General features: G+C 35.3%; 1 protein-coding gene across 1 annotated transcript in view; it reads left to right on the top strand.

The window, feature by feature from the left end:
- Positions 1-13,862: 13,862 nt before the first annotated feature.
- Positions 13,863-20,889, top strand: part of Trpm (transient receptor potential cation channel, subfamily M) — a 611,727-nt gene continuing 604,700 nt past the window's right edge. The window contains exon 1 of the mRNA XM_089638723.1: positions 13,863-14,142. The gene's annotated coding sequence lies outside the window, so the exon portion shown is untranslated. The remainder of the gene's footprint in view (positions 14,143-20,889) is intronic.

A 20,889-nucleotide genomic window follows, 5' to 3' on the forward strand; every position in this document is an offset into this window, starting at 1 on the left:
TTTCCTTTTCTCTTTTCTTTTCTCTTCTTTTATATGTATTTTTTTTTTCTTTTTTCAGTAACGGCAACGAGTTTACAGGCTAGAACTGAACTCCGTTGTTTGTCTTGTATTGTTTACTTCTCCCCAATAGGGGTTGGACAACGGGCCTCGTCCCCGCATACCTTGCTGGAGCTTCTTTTATTTCCTTTTTTTTTACCGGGGGACGCCGCCAATCACCTGCGCCACCCCTGAGGAGCGTTGGTGGTCAGAGGGGTGACTGTGCGGATTGGGGTAACCTCCACCCTGCCTCCGACCTCCTGACGCTTCTTTCCCCTAGGTTCTTTAGGGTTTATCCCTCTTTTTCCCATACTTATCTTCAGGGCACCACCGGGTGGTCGGCTAAGGGGTGTGGTAGTCCTGACCTGCACCAGTCACCCCAACCACCACCAATCTCTCAACAGGACTGCCAGACGTGGCTCGGCGAAACTCCCCCGTCACTCTATTATTTCACTTTGTTCTTTTTTGTGCTTACAGGTACTGGAGTGTGGGTTTTCTCCACCAACTATTTGCCTGACACTTGTTACTTGATTGTTTGATGCTCATTGTTCTGTGTTGTCCTTGGATTAATACCTGTAAGCGCTCGCATACCGCTTCCTAACACCGTATGCGGGGACATTGAAGGTCTAGCTTCATTTATATACTTTGTAGAGCCGTTTATTCAAAAATTAGATTCATGCGAGAACTCCGAAGGGGTGACCATAAGTCACCTATACCGGGGTGGGACAGGGCGGGTGTAACCTTCAATGTACACTGCACAGGCAGGGACACTCTTGTGAGGTGTCACATAAAAAAAAAATTAAAAAAAAGTTCGGTCTCTAGCTCCGGGAAAATATTGAGATGTTTAGATATTTAGCGAAATTAAATCATAGAAGTCGAAAGGAAAATATAATATATGTGTTAGGGTAGCAGAGCAGCATACTTAATTTGAACCAGCTTCATGTAGGTACTTCATTCCTACCTAAATACAAACATGGTCAAACAAACGTCCCAATCGACAGATGGGTGAACATCCTAGAATACTAGGAACGGATTAATCCAATTGATAGCTAAATAAACGCCACCACGTACATAAATTTCACGGTCCATGTACATGGATAATAATCCATGCATGTACATTAGGGTGGAGTGACATTGCAAAAATCAAATCTCGGTATTGTAATAGCTGCCAAAAGATGCTTCATGTCATTCATATTCTCGTAAAAATACTTAAAAAAATCTAAACTTATGTCTTCATTCAACAACCTAGCGATTTCGTAACGTAAACAACGTAAATTTAGCCTTTTTTTCCCAAAATCTGAGTACAGTCTCAAAAATATAAAATAATATCCATTACTTTCAATTGCATTTACCTTATTGAACATTACATGTTTTATAAAAAAAACACTGCATAAATTGCTCTTAAACTAGTGAGTTTGTGAGCGCTGTGGAGGTGGGGGGGATAATTTCGCTCCTATTGTTTCGTCGCAGAAACTAGATGCGACTTGCATCTAGTTTCGTTTCGGCTACCGCTGACCGTAGACGTGTTAGAATCCTTGTCCGATTAAATTTTAACACATATAATTGTTGTGAAAATGAATGCAAATTACACGAGAAGCAAAATTTTATGTCCAATATTCGGGGCACCAACTGAAATGAACTCTCAAGTGTTACCTACTGTCTCAGAAGTGATTAAACATTATTTGTTCTTACTATATGAGCGTAATCTTAACTCTACAAAAAAACCGTCAGTATTCGAAATAAAAAGTGTTATATCTGCAATTGTTGAAGGAATTTGGAAGCGCGCTTCTATTCCCATTGTTTCACACAATCGAGTGATGAATATGATCCAAGATCATTATAACGAATACTTAAAGCTTAAAAATTGGCCAAAAAAAGTGTGCATTATTATGTTAAGTGAAATTCTTATAAAATCAAAATGAATAAACTTTTCGATATTGTTTCATGCAAATGTAACAATCTGAATATGTGTTCCTGCGAAAAGACGCGCAAGGTACCCACCAAAGAACAAGCATTCCTTGAAGACCAAAGATCCTCGAGAAAAATGATGCTGGGAGCAATAGACACCGACACAACAAAAAAATTACATCGGAAAATGAGGATGCAAGCTCGTTTATCTGAACTTGCTTCGAAGGTCAGCTCATCTACAGCATCAGCGACAAAACCACATCAACCCTTTTTTGATGAAAACCAATCATTTTCTTCACATTCTTCGCAACCTCCAGAAAATTCCCGTATGATGTTAAAACTCCCCACTTTGGCCAGAATCTGCGATCAGTATGGTTTGTCAGACAGGTCGGCATCAGCTGTTGCAAGTCCTACATTACAAGATTTTGGCATAGTAACCGAAGACGACTCTAAAATGGTGATTGATAGGAGCAAACTCAGACGAGCTAGACAAACGTGTCGCACTTCTTTAATAAAAACATGGCAGATGTCGTCGGAGTCAACAAAAATTCGAGGTCTATATTTCGATGGAAGGAAGGATAAAACACTGTCTCAGGAAAAAATAGGGGATAGATATCATCGGAGAACGATTTCAGAAGAACATTATTCCATTTTATCTGAGCCGGGGTCTCAATATGTTGGACATGTTAGACCATCATCAGGAACTGGCAAAAACATCGCAAAGAGCATGTTACATCATTTAAAAGTGAACGGTTTTAATTTGAATGATTTATCAGCGATTGGATGTGATGGGACTGCTGTCAATACAGGCAAAAGAAATGGAACTATTAGATTCATGGAATTGGAATTAGGTCATCCGTTACAATGGTTTATCTGTCAGCTGCATGCAAACGAACTTCCCCTTCGCCACTTGTTTCAACACTTAGATGGTGCTACAACAGGACCTAAAGGGTTTTCAGGACCTATTGGAAAACTTCTTTCAAGCAGCTCTGAAAACACCGTTATAAATTATTCACCAATACACTTTGAGATGCACAAACTCAACGCAGAGGAATTGAAAAATTTGAGCACGGACCAAAAATACTTGTACGAAATATGTTTTGCAGTTACAACAGGTCACTGCCCACCAAATTTAGCAAACCGTCATCCAGGTAGTATTTGTCACTCACGCTGGTTGACGACAGCAAACTCAATACTTCGATTATATATAGGAACAACTAACCCTTCAGTGAACCTAAAAATTCTTGCTGAATATGTTGTTAAAGCATATGCTCCGACATGGTTTGAGATAAAGAGGCACCCGTCGTGTTAAGATGGGGCATTACATGACTATAATAAAACTCACCCGATATTTGAGCACCGATCTACGAGATATAATTAATCCAGTAATTCAAAGAAACGCCTATTTTTGCCACCCGGAAAATCTGCTACTATCCATGATAATGGATGACAACCTTATTGTAAGAGAATTGGGTTTGAGACGAATATTAAAGGCGCGAGATAGATGTCCGAGTCCATCTGTTGTTAGAGACTTTATTATTCCAACAATAAACTTTTCAGCAAGTAAATATTACGATATTATCAACTGGCAGGAATGCGAAGTTAGACCGCCACCGATACTATCCGAAATCAGTAATGATGGCCTAATCAAAATGATAAATAATTTCGGTGAAGAAAAGGACAGTATTGAATTTCCCAGATTTCCCTGCCACATTCAAGCAGTCGAGAGGTGCATCAAATTAGTTACCCAGGCATCGTTGTCTACAGTTGGGCCTGAAGCAAGAGATGGATTCATTCGGGCGACAATAAAATCTAGGCATATAATGCCCGAATTTCACACCAAATCTCATTTCAAAACACGATAAATATTATAAAACTTCGATAATGTTTAAAAAAATTCTCTTTGTAAAAGTATTTTATTTAATAAAAAAACATGTTTCTCAAAAACACGATAAAAACAATAAAAATCAATAATCCTCTTCAAAAAACCAAAAATAGACCCCGCCTTGAAACTATGGTAATTTTATTTTTATTTTCAGATGTGTTATGCACCTTATTAGCTATAAAACCCCTAATAAAATTGTATTTTTGCTATGAATATCGCTTGTTTATAATGCTTGGCAGAGTTTTCAGCGACTTTTTTCATACAATTTTTTTCTAAATATAAATGTGCTGGTTGTTGAATAAAGGAATGTTTCGATCGAGTTGATTTTTTTAGACGAAAGAGGTGTTATATAAAGGCAACTTTTTTTTGCTATTACAGTACTGGCATCTTTAAAAAAAAGTCCCATACAACGTCACTCCACCCTAATGTACATTGTACATACACTCGAGTGATCGCGTCAATAATAAGTCCAGTGCTTGTCACTTTTGAGCATTAATTTCGGAAATTTTCCGCCCTCATTAAAAGAATCATACCTATGAATTTTAAAATGAAGACATATATACTGATGATAGTGCTATATAGTCAATAAATTCTCCTATATTTGGTGTTTAATCCATAATTTTAGGATTTAAAAAAAGTATATTAAAAAAACCATAAACTTTAAAAACATGAGTATCTACACTTATTTGGGTCAACATTGAATATTTTCTATTTATTTTAATATATATAACAAGAATTAATTTTTAATCGTAAACAGCTATTCTAAAAGTTTTGTGGGAAAAAATATTTTATAGAATTTGTGTCAATTTGGGTTCGCGTTCTGTCAAAAATTAATTAACTAAATTAGGATATTAAATAGTTTTACCACAAAGAACTGATATTGCTTTATAAAGATACGTTCACTGTTTACTATTATCAATAATAATAATCTCGATTGTTGCTTTATTTACCTAGATAAAACGTTTTATACAGACAGCAATTCAAAGGACATTTGACAATGTAAAAGACACGTGGCAGAGAATTTACACCTTGATTAGAAAAATATTGAATAAAAACCACTTCAAATTAGTTAAAATCATGTTAAATACATGGAAAATTCAATTGCGAATACGCTGGTATGTAAATATGTGAGAAACTTTGAATAAACAAACTTTAATTCAGAAAGAATAAATAATCTATGATTTCTAAAGTAGTCTACTTCAGGTTTTAAACGGTGGAATTTAGACGTCTATTGATGAAATAAGAAAGCATTATATCAGCTTTCTACCAACGAAACTGTTACGTGGGGAGCCTTAGGCCAGCGCCACACTTGACGGAAATTCTGTCGCGTAACTTCCGCGGGAGTCAATCCGTTAGGCTAGCGCCACACTTGACGGAATTTCCGCCGCGTATCTTCCGCTGGAGTCAATCCGTTACCATACGTTGCAGCCACACTGAATATTCAGTGGCGGATTATCAGTCGACTGGCAACGCTTATACAGCGTGGTCGTAATGGATCCGATATAAGTGATAGCTATTTATGAGGCATTAGAAGAAGAAAGAAAAAGAAAGCGTAAATATTGGGTTCATCCCATAAATACTCTTCGACTAGAAATTGGGCAATTTCATACCTTGTATATGCAACTAAGAAATTATCCAGATAAAGTATTCGAATATTATCGAATGTCCATACAATCATTTAATGTATTGCTGAATTTAACGAAGGACTATATTACCAAGCAAAATACAAAACTTAGAACGGCTATATCTCTCCCAAAGGCAAACTCTATTTTGCACTTCGATAATAAATCTTTCAGTGTCGAACATCCTGTGCGTTCGTCGTCGCCGCGTGTTATCCGCCGAATGTGGCGCGATGCATACAAATACTTGGAATGCGACTTTGCCGATCTTCCGCCGACGGAAGATCGGTGCGCGGAGGACGGAACAGACGCGAGAGTCGGCGGTCCGCCACGGAGCGACCGATCGTCCGCGACGCGACGGAACGACCGATCTTCCGCGAAGTGTGCCCGCTATTTGTAATTTATATGCAATTACATGTATTGGCGTTCCGTCCTGGCTCCAGACGGTTGGGAGCAATTGGGATTGTTGTGTGGTTTAAAGTAAAAAAAATAACATTATGTCACCTTGTCTGACATGACATGTTTGTCTATACATTGTTTATAAATTCAACAACCTCGCATTTTTATACTAAATGCTCAATCTCTTCTTACATAGAACATGATATCGATTATGTTTGTTATAGTATCTAGCTGCAATGGATTTCGTGAACAACCTGACTTCATAACTCCATCCTGAAATCTTTTATTTTTAAAGAATGTGTTTTTTCAGTTAAAAAATATAGGTACTTACCTTAGTCTCACAAACAAAAATGTTAAAAAATGTCATCCGTTTTGGCAACACTGGGATGTATTGCCATCTTTTTTTCTCGAGTATAATAGCGTATTTTCTAAAGACTAAGTTTAGTTGTATAAAGTTACCTTACATATATCTACACCTACCTATCAACTCACTGTTCAACTAAACAAATTATTACTTACAATTCTTACAAACAGCTCACAAATGTACCTAAATAAGTAAAATAATCAAAAAAAATATATATAAATACATTGCTGTTAGTTTCAGTAAATTATTTTCCCGTGAACATGGGTTCGTAGAATTTATAAGGATGTTTATTCGAGATGTTTGATTTTGGTATTATCACAATACAAATGATCGCAAGTACCTGCCTACGGGTTTGTTGTTTGTACATACAAATGTGGTTTACACTAACGGAACATAGTCATAGAACCTTGAAAAAATTTCTAGACAACTTACACGATCCCAAAACTAAGAGAAGGTGAATAATTATTATTATCTTCCATTTGCCTACAGAGACATTCATTATAGAGACATTCATTGTATGTAAAAGCCTAAAAGGCTTTTACAACATATACCGGTATATCATTCCTCACTCAATTTTCGACGTCGAGGCGCTAGCACTAACAAATGCCAAATATAACGTTTACGTGATTAGTTACATACTTCCATCTCACCGAAATACATAAAAATTGCCTGATTTTATCAGTATGGACTATTATATTCATCAAGCGATGAGGGATGTCGATGTTATCAATTGATAATCAATCTAAAATAGACAAATAGTCTGGTAAGATATTATAAGAGCGATTTTTCAACGTTCTGACAGTGTTTTCAGCGGTTTGTTCGTCATATTTTCATGAGTAGTACATTGACTCCAGCAAATAAATACTATTTGAAATTCAAACAGCACCATGTTGATTGCATTGGGGAACTTTATTAAAAAATCAACTCTCAAATAAATCACGCCTAAAAAATTTACATTTTGAAAGCTCTCAATCTCCTAATGACAGTATAGAGCACAGATATATAATACTCAGATGTACTATTAAGTACATTCCTCTATTAAAATCAAAGACAACACGTGTAATATTACTGATACCTAGGCTTCCGATCTATATGCGGATTGTTCCAAGCCGCGCTAAGCTCGACATTCCAACCAAGTCTAGCTTTAAATCCATATATGGATTACGTGCCAAGCCCCGCTAAACTCTAAATTCCAACCAAGCCGAGCTTAAAAGCAACTGATATACCGGTAAGTAAACGTATCCTAAATATCATGCATGTTATCATAGTTTTTTTATAAATATACATAAATATATGTTAAGTACAAACACGTTTGTATAATTCATTTAGGTTAGACTGTATATATTTTTTAAAGGAAATTGACCGGAGTTCTTCAATATTTATATTACGTATGACAATATAAGAAAACACCTATTACCGATTCACGAAATAATTAATTATGGCTTTTTACGCTTCCGTTGTTAAAAAACACCAAAACGACCATACACGTGCACCTCGTCTACAACTCGAACATAAAATCCAAACCCCTCCGTTCTCAACCTTAATAATGTTAATAAAGACTCTGAATTAATTTGTAAATATCTTAAATCATTAGACCCTACCAAAGGCAGGGAGCCTGATGGTATACACCCTGTACTTTTAAAGAATTGCGCTAGTGTTGTTGTTATCCACTAAGTCAAATATTCAAAACTTCATTATCTCCTAAATTTTCCCACAGGAATGGAAAAATTCATACATTGTGCCTATATTTAAAAAAGGAGACAAGCACAATATTGAAAATTACAGACCAATCTCTAAGTTAAATGTAATAGGTAAACTTTTTGAAAAAATAGTTTTTTATATCATTTTCCCTTGTACACGACCACACATAATTTCGAATCAACTCGGCTTTGTCACCAAAAAATCAACAAAAACTAATCTATGTGAGTTTGTTGACACATTTCTTGTTGCTGTGGATAACGGATATCAAGTTGATGTAGTCTACACAGACTACTCCAAAGCCTTTGATAAAATCCCACATAGCATCTTAATTGATAAAGTCGAAGCAATGGGTTTTCACGGTGACCTGCTACGTTGGTTAGACTCTTATCTCGACAATCGTACTCAAGCTGTAACGGTACAAGGGTTCTGCTCTAGTTTCGTCCCCGTAACCTCCCAAGGAGTTCCCCAAGGTTCTCATCTTGGTCCCCTTTTATTTAATATTTTTATAAATGATGTCAACAAAACTATCCATAACTCTCAGCTGTATCTATATGCGGATGACAAAAAGATTGTCAAAATAATTAAGTCTGCGATGGATTGTATGGAGCTCCAGAATGATCTGAACTCTCTGGTTAATGTATATTGTCTAGAAAATCGTCTTCTTCTGAATGCAGATAAATGTAGCGTCATCTCCTTTTCTCGAAAGAAAAACACAATATTATATCCATACTTAATTAAGAACAATATTTTAAACAGGGTAAATGAAATAAGAGATCTTGGAGTTCTATTAGACAGTAAGCTTATGTTTCAATCTCACGTCGAGCATATCACGTCGAAGGCTTTGAAAATGTTGGGATTTGTACTTAGAGTAAGTTCAGTTTTCAAAAATCCACAAACTTTTAAGATTCTTTACATATCTTACGTCAGAAGCCACCTGGAGTACGCTTCAACAGTGTGGAACCCTCATTGTTCTACTTATACAGCAAATCTAGAAAGAGTTCAGAAAAAGTTTATCAAATATGTCTCTTATCGCGTGCAAAATGATGCATACTATGTCCCTATAAAACATAAATCTCTTGAACAACGCCGTGATATCAGAGACCTATTAATGTTCTATAAGATAATTCATAACCATATTGATAGCCCATACTTACTACAAAATATTCATTTCAAATGTCCAAAAAGAGTTACTCGATCTCTGGATACGTTTTATATTCCTAAAAGCAATACAAATTACCTTGAAAATGTATTTATAAGAAGAAGCTGTAAGCACATTTAATAGATTATGCCCAAACATCGATGTGTTTAACACGAACCTAGCTAAATTCACAGCATCCGTAAAAAAGTGATACTGCATCTTATTTAACCAAAAAACTTAATATTTCATTGATTTTTTTTAAATATTTCAATTGATTAATAAATTTTTGATAATTGATGTACTCTATCAGAATTGTTTGTATTAGGTATGTTGTTATGTATTTTTCTGTTATGGTTTGTTTTGTCGTTATTTTACTGGTCAATGACATAACTACTCTGATCACTGTCATATATGCATGTATAAATACTGTTTATAACGTTAATAAATAAATAAAATAAAACACAAAGCCATAACGCCAATACCAAAGTCAATAACAAAAACCAGTTGCCGGAGTAAATGACCGATAAGTTTCAAATTACGAACAGCACAGTAGTTGTACAGTAACAGCCGTAATAAATTATCCAGGCATTACTTAAATAATGTACATCGGTAGGAACATTAGATTCACTACTATTATATGAGAAGATGGTAAGCGGCAAGCTATAACTAAACTTACGTAGGCATGGTGAATCGATTTTCACGCTCTAGTCGTTATTTATTTTCATCTCGACTAGTAAATAATGTAAATAATTTATAGTATACGTTTTATTAATATTGTACAATAAGGTTCATCATTGAAATTGTGCGGTGCTTCAGTTGAAATATTGATAGCGATTGTTAAATTTCATGATAGGTAGAAGCTCGGAAAATTGTTTACCTTTTAGCCGTGGTTTAGCTTAAATTAATTTCTACTAGCTGAAATCCTGGCTTCAAGCAGAGTTTTTCAAATTTAATGCTAGACAGCGACCTTCCTCTTGTTTTGACGGTCCAGTGTGCAAAATTTCATCAACCTCGGAATAAAACTGTAGATTTGTGTACAAATTAAATCCACGCCGCCCGTCCGCCTGCCTGCCCGCTACAAAGAGACGCTGTCATTTATATACAGGTTGTCCGGGGGTAAAGTGGACTAACTTCGGGAGGTGATTCTATAATACATGATGGTAGGGTGAAAAAGAAAAATAACTTATTCCGAAATTCCAACTTTCACCAAACAAAAAGACATACCTACCTACTAAAAACCCTTAGTGGGCTCGCTGAGAGCGAGTGTGGCAACGTTGCATATTTGTGATTCGTCTGTAAACAATAACATAAGACCGAGATTTTACAAAATCGTAAGTTTTAAACCAAATTCAAAAAGAGAAATGCAATAAAATGTGGTTCACTTTTAACATGGACCTAATAACCCCTTATAAAATTATTAAAAACTTAACTAATGACCACCTTCCCTAATGTAGCCCGTCTGAACGTTTTTCGTGGGTAAAGACAGGCATTGGTGCAGTAATTAAATAACAAAATTACTAACAATTTGAACAGTTAGGTAAGTCTACAACTAAATAGATTCCATGTTAAAAGTAAGAGAAAGTTTCTCTTTAGAGAAAACATGCATCGAATAAAGATGTTATTTATAAGACACTAGATAAAGACACACCAAATTATCAATTTTTGATTATAACAATCAAGTTGTTTACGGCTAGACTGTTAGGTACATTAAATTAAAAGATCTACTTTGTGAATAAAATAAAAGTTATTGACAGGACGCACGGCAAGTATAACAAATACGGTATATTCAAATTCAACACTGATTGATGGAATCAGCAGCTGGTGGCGGGTGGGCGCGGACGCCAGATTTGGCAACAACGCAACATGATAATGTCGGTCGCACACGGCGAACCAATTTTACCTTTTTACCTGAAAAGTACGCCTAAAAGTAGGAATTTCGAATAAAGTCTGATTTCTTTTTTACTTGTACTATCGTGTAGAATCACCTCCCGAAATTAGTGCACCATACCCCTAGACACCCTGTATATTAGAAAAGGGGGAGAACTTTGAGCACAGTGATAACATTAAATAATATTAATTTTTCACTTGTAGCAAACACTTTGTGGGTATACATAATTATAATAATTAAAATAAAATAACTTTGTTTAAATACCACTTTATTGATACACTACCACATACAATAAAGTGGTATTTAAACAAAGTTATTTTATTTTAATTATTATAATTAAATAATATCCTTGGATTATCCCCTGCTTAGTTTTAGGCTAGAGTGGAACTAAACGAATAAAGTTTTGGTACCATTGCATATATTATATTTAGTCGTTGACAGGTACAACCGACTTCTTTATTAATACAGGCCGTCATATAGAAAATTATATAATATACTAACTATAGTAGGGGAGACCTGTACAAAACCGTATACCGGGGTAAAACCGTATTTCTATATAAAAGCTTTATTTCTTTAAATATTCCCGCCACGCATTCCGCCCATGTTAAGCCCCAAAATCAACGCAAGTCAGCAGAAACTTGTTAAAACAAGCCTGCCCGCTGGCGAGATAATACGATTATTTAGTTTTTCGGTGATCTGATCTAATTTTACGGTTATTGAAATAATTAATAGTGAAGTTTATATCATTTGCAGGTGAGTGACATATCACATACTATAATTATGTATATTTTAAATTTGATTAAGTAAAACATTTGGGTGATTTTCGTTAAAAGTTTAACATTTGTGAAAGAATGTGTGAATAGAAATTTCTCGGGCACAACCGTACGGGGTAAAACCGGCCAGTATACGATTTTGACCAGGAGTATTTTCGTTGAAGCATTTTTTTATCTGTTTACAGACGTTATCATCATGCCTCGTAATTACCAAAGAAAAACTACAAGTCAAGACTAGAATACGCAAAAAATTAGAGTGTCGTCCCAGTAACTATGGGTTACCTAAAAGCATCAGAAATCTACGGAGTGCCGAAATCACTCGTTGATCACGTTCTTACCGTGGAACGTCGCCTATTTGGGATAACTTACAAAGATCTTCGAAGCTTAGCATTCGAGTTGGCGGAATCCAAGAAAATAGTGCATAATTTCAAAAAAACTGAGAAACTGTATATGGTATACGGTTTTACCCACCCACCGGGGCAAAACCGGAAAAATTGGAGGTTTTGTTTTTTTTTTTTAAATACATTTACGAATAAGATTTTCGTAAATTTTTCTATAATTTTTTGTTCCTTATTAAATTTATTAATAAAAATAATTACTATCAACCTTATCTTATTTTTAATTACTGAACTACAGAGCTTCTGCCTTAGCTATACGGTTTTGGACAGGTCTCCCCTACTATGTATACTAGCTCAGCGCAAAAGTCCAAAAATAGGTCTCTTTAACTGTCAGTTCTACAGCAAAGCCTGTAATAAAAAATGGCGGTGCAGGTAACAATTTATCAACAAAAAGGGCACTGGCATGTGAACGGGAGCTCTTTTACGTCTAACAAACAACCTTGCCTATAAGCGTGCATATTTGACGTTCATCCATTTCAATTGAAGTGAAATGACACTAAACTGCGCTATATAAATGCCATGTTATTATTATTATTATGATCCATATATAAACAGTGTGCAATATAGTTGTTAATGAGGAATACTTGGAACAGGTGGATGAGTTTGTGTATTTAGGGCGCATGTTTACGAGAGATGGGAAGGCTGACAGAGATTTTGAAAGAAGGGTAAATGCAGGTAACTAAATTAATGGAGGACTGAACGCAGTTGGCGCTAACAAAACATTGTGAAAAGAAGCGAAGTTGGCAGTCCACAATGGAGTGCCGGTACCTACCCCAGATGTATGGAAGTCAGGCATGGAACTGGCAGAGAAAGGATGAAAGTTGATTAAATGCTGTTGAAATGAGATCCCTGAGGCGTATGTGTGGCAAAACCGTTTATGATCGTGTGAGGAATGTGGAGATCCGCAAAGAGTGCAAGGCTGATGTAAGCGTAATGAGTAAGATTAAGAAAGGGACACATAGATGGTTTGGGCATGTAGAGCGAATGAGCGAATAAAGGAGTGTAAGGAGAATATATGATGCGAATGGTAGCAGAAGTCGGGGACGCCCCCAGGAAGACATGGCACGATCAAGAGAATCAGATACTATAGTCGGGCCATGTCAAGAGTCAGCATAATAGAAGAGTATGTATGAATGTGGCTTTTGCCAATGTTATTATCCATTATCGTTACATTGTTATCTGTCGGCAAGATTAAAGAAGTTTGTCAATAAATAATGAGGATACCTACTAAGTTAAAAAAGGTAGATTAAAAAAAAAAACTCGATCACTTCCGGCGCTGACGTCATTCGCCAAAAGTTCAAACACTCGGGTTCCATGAATGGCTACAATAATTTGTAAACAGACAAAAGTATTTACATAATGGGTTTAAAAACAAGAATCTGAAAACAGCGAATGATATTAAATACGGTTTAATTGATAACGTTATAATTAATTACAAATTATATGAATACAGAAACATGCCGCCAAATGTCAGTTACCACGTGGTTAGTGTTGCCAAGTCTAGTACAAAAATGTTTGCTTAATGTTTGGTTCCCTACAAAGATAAACGTTTATTCGATCAGCTGGTTTTGGTTCGAATGCCAGACAGGGTGACATAACTCCGTCTCTCTCAGGTATATTCCCGGAACTCGCGGGTAATCGTTTATCCGTACTTGGCAGCTATGCGCAGAAGCTTGCGCGAAGACTAGTAAGGGACGTACGTCGTAGCTTGTTGGGAGAGCCGGCGGTCAGACAGTGTTTGTCGCGTCGCGTTCTTGAGCGGGTGTTTTTCTGCCCGATATTTTAACATATCTGTCAAAAGTCTCGGAATCTTTGTTGCAAGACACACAAAACTTCTGTTTTGAAAAGTTTTTTAATTAACACAGCGGTTTTATAAAGTACGTCGCCGGTTTCAACCGCGTTTCTGCTGTTTTTTCATATTTAAAAAAGTTAGTCGCGTAGTTTTTAACAGTGTTTTAATAATAGCACCACTCGATTTGTCATTTTATGCCAAGTTCGTCGAGTGACAAGTCGTCGGATCTAAGCATTTAAAAGTGAGTTTGATTATCAGGGTTTCATCTTATCAATTTGTGCAATAATCTAACTGGTTGACTGTCATAAACCTGTCCGGTATAACATTATTATTCATGTATAATGTTGTGTATTTAGCCGCGGTGCCTCGCATGGCAGACAATTTGCCTTGGTTTAATAAGAATACCTAAATAACGTAGTATGTTCAATGTTCATGTTCGCAACAATTTATTATTATTATTACGAACTCATTATCGAATCCCAGTATAAATATTCGCTATGTTTTCGTTATAAAATATTGCACACTTAGTTTTAAATTAGTTTAACAAACCCCAGAATAATAATTTGTCAGCCTGCATTGAATTTTATAAGATAATTACATTGAAATTATAAATTGACTGAATCCATTTCGTATTATACATAAAAAAAATTCTCGGCTGCGGCGCATCTCACTAGGGAATTCCTGTGTCGAGATGAGCAGCTTTACAATTATATTCAATCAAATAAGTAAATCACAAAACACATACACGGATGGATCACATCGAATAAGGGGCTCTAAGGTGATTCATGACGGAAGCCACGACATGGGCAATCCAACAAACATCACCACTCTCAGCCAGTGTGGAATATTTTACCATTTTCTTGAATAGATTTAACGAACCTATAGTTTTTTTATATTTTCACCGAGCATATTATAAAGCAACGGAGCTTTATAAGAAAAACTCCTTCGTCCAAAAGATGTTCTGGTATTCACCGGCTGATACATTAAAGAAGAACCCATTCTAGTGTTGCGCACTTGTGATCTTTTGGCAATAAATGTTGTAACCTGTATTATGTACAATTGCCTTATTGACATAATTTTACATTCACCATATAATATCTGTAACGAATACAAAAAAAACTTTTCTTTTAATTATTGAAGACAATATTAGCGATTCCTAAGGGAAGGGTCATGGGTTCGAGTCCTAGATGTGACCGTATCTTTTTCTGTTTCAAATTTTCGTTTAGGAATCGCTAATATTGTCTTCAATAATTAAATATTACAATTTGAGGTTTTACTCATTAAGTTATTAAAAAAAACATTGTTTTTTAAATAATTTTTTGTGCAACATTTAAAGGCTCTAGGGTAGTCTTGTGACAAGAACCCCAACGTACAACATTTTATTTTTTAACGTAATGGTATTTCATAATGTTTTCCCCACTGGGATGTCCCGTGCTGGGGAATTATATGAAAACATTGATTGAACAAGCGCGTAGTAGACAGTTTTTAATGTAACTATTTCCAATGTATTTCTTAGAGTCTTGAAAATGTAGGTAAGCTTTCGTATATTATTTGTTAATATATGTATATTAGCCTGGTTTGAAAGCTATCTTACTGGAAAACAACAAATTGTTAGAATAAAATCCTCCTTGTCGGAAAGAATTAATGCAACAAGTGGAGTTCCACAGGGTTCACACCTTGGCCCAATCTTATTTATCTTGTTTATAAATGATCTTATAAAAATTTTTCATGATGTATCCATCTTACTTTATGCTGATGACCTCAAAATTTATAGAACTATTCAAAATATTTACCATTACAACATTCTTCAAGACAATATCAACAAATTATTAATTTATTGTAATGAAAATAGATTTTGCTTAAATATCTCAAATAGTTATATTTTCTCGAATAAAAAATCCAGTGATTTTTTATTACAAAAATTGATAATAATGCTCTTGAGACATTAACACAAATCAAAGATTTAGGCATCACTTTTCAATCAAATCTTTCATCTGTTAACCACATAACAGAAATCTCTAATAAGAGATTAAAAATGTTGGGATTTGTAACTAGGCTAACCAGAAATTTTAACAATATAAAGTGTATTAAATTGTTATATCTTGCCTATGTAAGAAGTCAACTTGAGTACAATTCTCCTGTCTGGAACCCACATTTAATATACGTGTACAAGCTGTTGAAAGATTACAAAACAAATTCTTACGTTTTATAAATTTAAAAATGGGTATTCCAGCAATTATGTTGAACTACAACACTATGTTAAATTATATGAATATGCTCAAATTGTCAGACAGAAGAATTCTCAGAGTCTTGGTATTTCTATATAAAATTCTAAATGATTTAGTTAATAGTCCGGTATTGCTAGAATTGATAAGTTTCCAGATTCCATAACGTAATACTAGAAGTCAGGATTTATTTCAGTGCAGAAATTCTGGGACTAACTACGAATTCCTCTTTGCCCAGAATACTAATGGAGGGAAACAATTATACCAAGTCAGTGGACATCTTCAATTTATCTTTAAACAAATATAAAATGTTGTTAATGAAGCAATTCAGTTATGTACAATAAATAATGCATATTTCTTAATATTCATATGTAAAAACCCCGAAAAGGGGAGTTAGCTAATAAATAAATAAATAATATACTAATATGATTGTTCCATTTTAGATTTCTATCAATTATTAAGCCAAGATATTTGATATTGTCTACCAAATAAAAACGTTTCAAATAGGAAGAATAAAAGTAACTGTCTTGCAAAATTTATTTTGGGTAGATATTTTATCGCGGTAAACGTTTAAATACGAGTTCACATCAGTTAAGAGCCAGTCCCTGGGGAGGAAGGTTCAATCCCCAGTTAAACCAAAAATACATCTGAATAACAATTGCAAAAAAACTTCGTTTTTTTACAGATTGATTTTTTTAATAATAATGTTCCCTTTTTACAGTGAAACGGTACACGAATCTGTTGCATTTAAATTTCTAAATGTTGTATTTTTCATTGAAGGGTAATAAACAACGTCCAAGAAATTAATAACATTCAAAGACAAAGTTCAATACTTCCATTAGAGATCTCGTATTATGAATACAATAATAATGTAGCAAGAAATGTAATTAAAATATCGCTATAGGAACACATGGCAATATATTCGTTAAAAGGAAACCATCAGCTTTATAAACTAAGGAAAACGTCAATCTGCCAAGCTGCTTTCTAGAAGCGTTTGATCGTGTTTGTCACAATAAACTCTGGGAAAAACTTAGGAAAAGAGCAAAGTGACAGAGCAGTATGAAAAGCGATGAAACAAGAACTAGATTACATAGGTAACTATTAAACCTAGTTTTTGTTTCATCACTTAATGACTCTATATCACTTTTTAAAGGTGTGTTGAATTTTCATTTTGATGAAATATCATGGAACCAAAAAGCAGTTTCGGAAGATATTGTAGCGATTCTTTCAATTTGGCATTTTATTTGAAAAGTGTCGTAAGGCAAGACGGAAGATGTCTCCAGCACTCTTTCAATATACACACTGATGAACTAATTCAAAGACTTAATAACACAAAAATAGGTTGCTATGTTCAAGGAGTAGGTACGTGTAAATAATATTAATTACGCAGATGATATGGTTCTTCTAGCACCGTCACTTAGCACGCTAATGAAACTACTCCAAATATGTGAAGATTTTCCAAAAAATCATAACCTTGTATATAATAATTCCAAATCAATCGTTATGGTTTTCAAATGTAAAAACGAAATCATGCAAATACCTTCAGTATGGCTAAACGGAAGGAAAATGGATGGTAGTCGTAGCGTCAAATACCTGGGACATATTATCACAGACGACCTGAAAGACTTCGAGGATACGGAAAGACAAAGAAGAGCGATATCCGTTAGAGCAGGTATGCTGGCAAGGCCTTTTCATTTTTGGCAGTACAAACGTCAAAAGGATACTATTCAACGCATTCTGCGCTTCGCAGTACACGTCAGCACTGGGTAAATTACACTGCATCCCAATGGTATAAGCTAAAAGTCGCTTACATTAAGAGGAAGCTACAAGCCAAAAATGTGTACATTCTTGGTATACCTTATACTGTAAGTAATAGGCATTAAAATCGCTTGATAAACGGAGTCTAGAAACGTTCGATTTCAAGCAAAAAACTGGTTTTTATTTATTTTGTAAATAATTTTACAAAAAAGCAAAAAGAATATCTAGTAAAAGAGTCACACATAATCTTAGCTATTATATTGTATTTTTTAAAAGTTATTTCCTTTAAGCGTTCATACAAAGCTTTTGAAAAATAAAAAAATTTAGTAGTTTATATTTTTATGCCAAATAACTATACCTATTTAGGATTTCAGTATTTCAACAACCTTCCGATTGAAATAAAGAAATTAAAGGATATTAAAATACTTAAACTAAAACTGAAGTTTGTGATGTTTGGATACTCACATAAAATAAACGAGACAAACATACCCCAAAAATTTTTTTGTTTAGAATATGAGAAGATTTATGGACAGACAGGCCTGGAGTAAACAGATTCCCACGGGAAAGGAGAGACCGGAGCGACAGTCAGGTTTGGAACTTGAGTGCGTTGACAGCTCCATGAAATCTATACAAATCAGAAGTGTTGTTTGAAATTACAGTTAATTATTGAATTCAAATGGTATTAGAGAATATTGCGGAATATTGAACTAAAGTGAAATATTATTGAACCGGTTTTTGTGCGAAGTGAAAGTGGTTGGACTCAGTGAGAAAACAATTAATAATAATGACAATAATAATAATTGGATAATTTGTAGAGCGCCGTTTTGTAAAAACCCACCTCAGGGGCGCCAGGTGTTGTGCAATCGCGATTGTGTTATAAAGTTGTGTTGATTTGAACGTGATTTCGTATACAGTTCGAACTAGATTGCTTGTCTTAAAAACATGAAAATAATAAAAATATTGATTGCGTTTTAAAATAGAGTGAATGTACTTAAAGGCAGGAAGTGTTTAATCGGGCTAAGTTATTGATTTGGCGAGATGGCATTCTATCCACGGAGACCGAAAACCAGAGAATCAAATAGATTATTAACTGTGGGTTCGAATCCTAACAGATTAGGGAGGTACAATTTTATTTACAGGAATATTTAATTACCCTTTTATAAGCGTAGGGAGGAGGTCGAAAATTAAAGTGATTTAGCTATATAGTGTAACCAGGTAAGCTTCACGCTGAGAATGAGAGGTGCCTAACTGGGTGAGTTTTTTATATTATTTATTAAATTCCAGAGGACCCCCTTTAAAAGACGGATACAACTAAGTTTACGACACCTGCCGCCCAAATAATGTTATCATTAAAAGGAATACCCTAGACGGATTGTCAATCAGCTGTGAGTGAGAGACAGGCCAATGACTTTTCATATATAGGCCGAGAGGCGCGGAGTACAGTCAGTCAAAGGGGAAGTTTTGCTAGCGTATGCCGTCCCAAATTGAAAGCGTTCGGATGCAACCAGACGGAACAAAATGAAAACTTTTCTTCTGTTATTTGACTTTTCTAATTTAATACTTTTCATCTATTGTTTGACTTTCTAAGTTACGAATTGGGATGCACAAAAACAAATCTAAAGTCGGAAGAGGGAGATGGTAATCTCCGAAATAAAACTACCAACCGAACAACTTTTCTCAACAGGTACCTTTCGAGAGGTAGGCAGCCTCTTTAAATTAAATGCAAAAATCAAACCAATTATCCGTTTATACCTTACCTGAGAGGATAGGTATTCAGTAGGAGTTACCCATACCTAATACACGAGGATGCTAGTAACCTCATAAAATAAATACTGGAACCAAATATTAAAATACAGACAGTCCTCATCCTAAATTTGGCATTTCGAGTAGACCTTACATATATCTCACATGATAATTGGCTGAATGGGTAGGCACACAACCTATCGTTAATAAGCAGGCAAAATGTCGACAAGATCGTCGTGTGTTACCTATGTATTGACCTAGAAAGGGATGTAAATCCCCGACGACGTGGGAGTTACAACGTTTTCTAGAGGTGGCACGTAACTTAGGACCTTACGTGTCACATTTTCGCGACTAGATTCGTGATAAAGGGATGTTATGGTTTTCCCCTTCTACACTCAGTAAAGTAGTTTATCCTGGAGGTGTTTGAGATTGGGGCAATTCTGAAATTGGTGAAGAGACCTGGTTTTCTTTATTCTGGCGTGAAGGTTGCCGATTTGGAACAAGGGGAGACCCGGCCGGTTGTGATATCCAGACACGCAGATATCGATTGCCTTGTTCGAACTATCATCCATCAGTTTTGTTTGGTAAGCGGAGGAGTCAATCTTAACTTGAAAAAAAATTCATTTCCTTTCCTCTCCTTCCCCTCCCAAAATATATACATGGATGGCGCCGACAACTAACACCATAAATTTATCGTATGTATATCACATATATAAAATCTAACACTTTATTATATTCACATTACCCTACGATAGGTAGAATCGAGTAGCTAGGGGGGGGTGAGCAGGCGACTTAGAAGATAAGGTTTATGAAATGGTTTTGAAAAACAGCGGTAATGGATTCAACTCACTCTATCTCAAAAGAACCAAGGGATACCACACAAAACATAAATAACTAGGTTTCTAAACCGAGAAACAAAAACCCAACACAACGTTCGGTGAAGCCTTTTTATACTGAACCGTCACGTGAAATGAGTACGTTCAAGGTCGTACGTCACGTAGACAAACTAGGATGTACACACTTGAAGGGGTGTGTAATAAAGAAAAGACGGCAGGGAGGACCTTCCTACCCCGGATATATATATAACCAAAGCCTTATGGAAAAGTTACCTACGGGACTTAAGGAAAATGTATCGTAGAAAGAAGAGAAGGAAAAGTTTGAAGTAGAAAGGGCGAATCATTACAAGTTACACTTTCAGAAATAATCGCCTGTTTTTCCCTTTATTGATATTTGTTATCAGTCTATACTCATCTCCACTGTAT

This window comes from Hesperophylax consimilis, chromosome 13, assembly GCF_061612785.1.
Source record: "Hesperophylax consimilis isolate HC1 chromosome 13, BYU_Hcon_1.0, whole genome shotgun sequence".
NCBI lineage: Eukaryota > Metazoa > Arthropoda > Insecta > Trichoptera > Limnephilidae > Hesperophylax > Hesperophylax consimilis.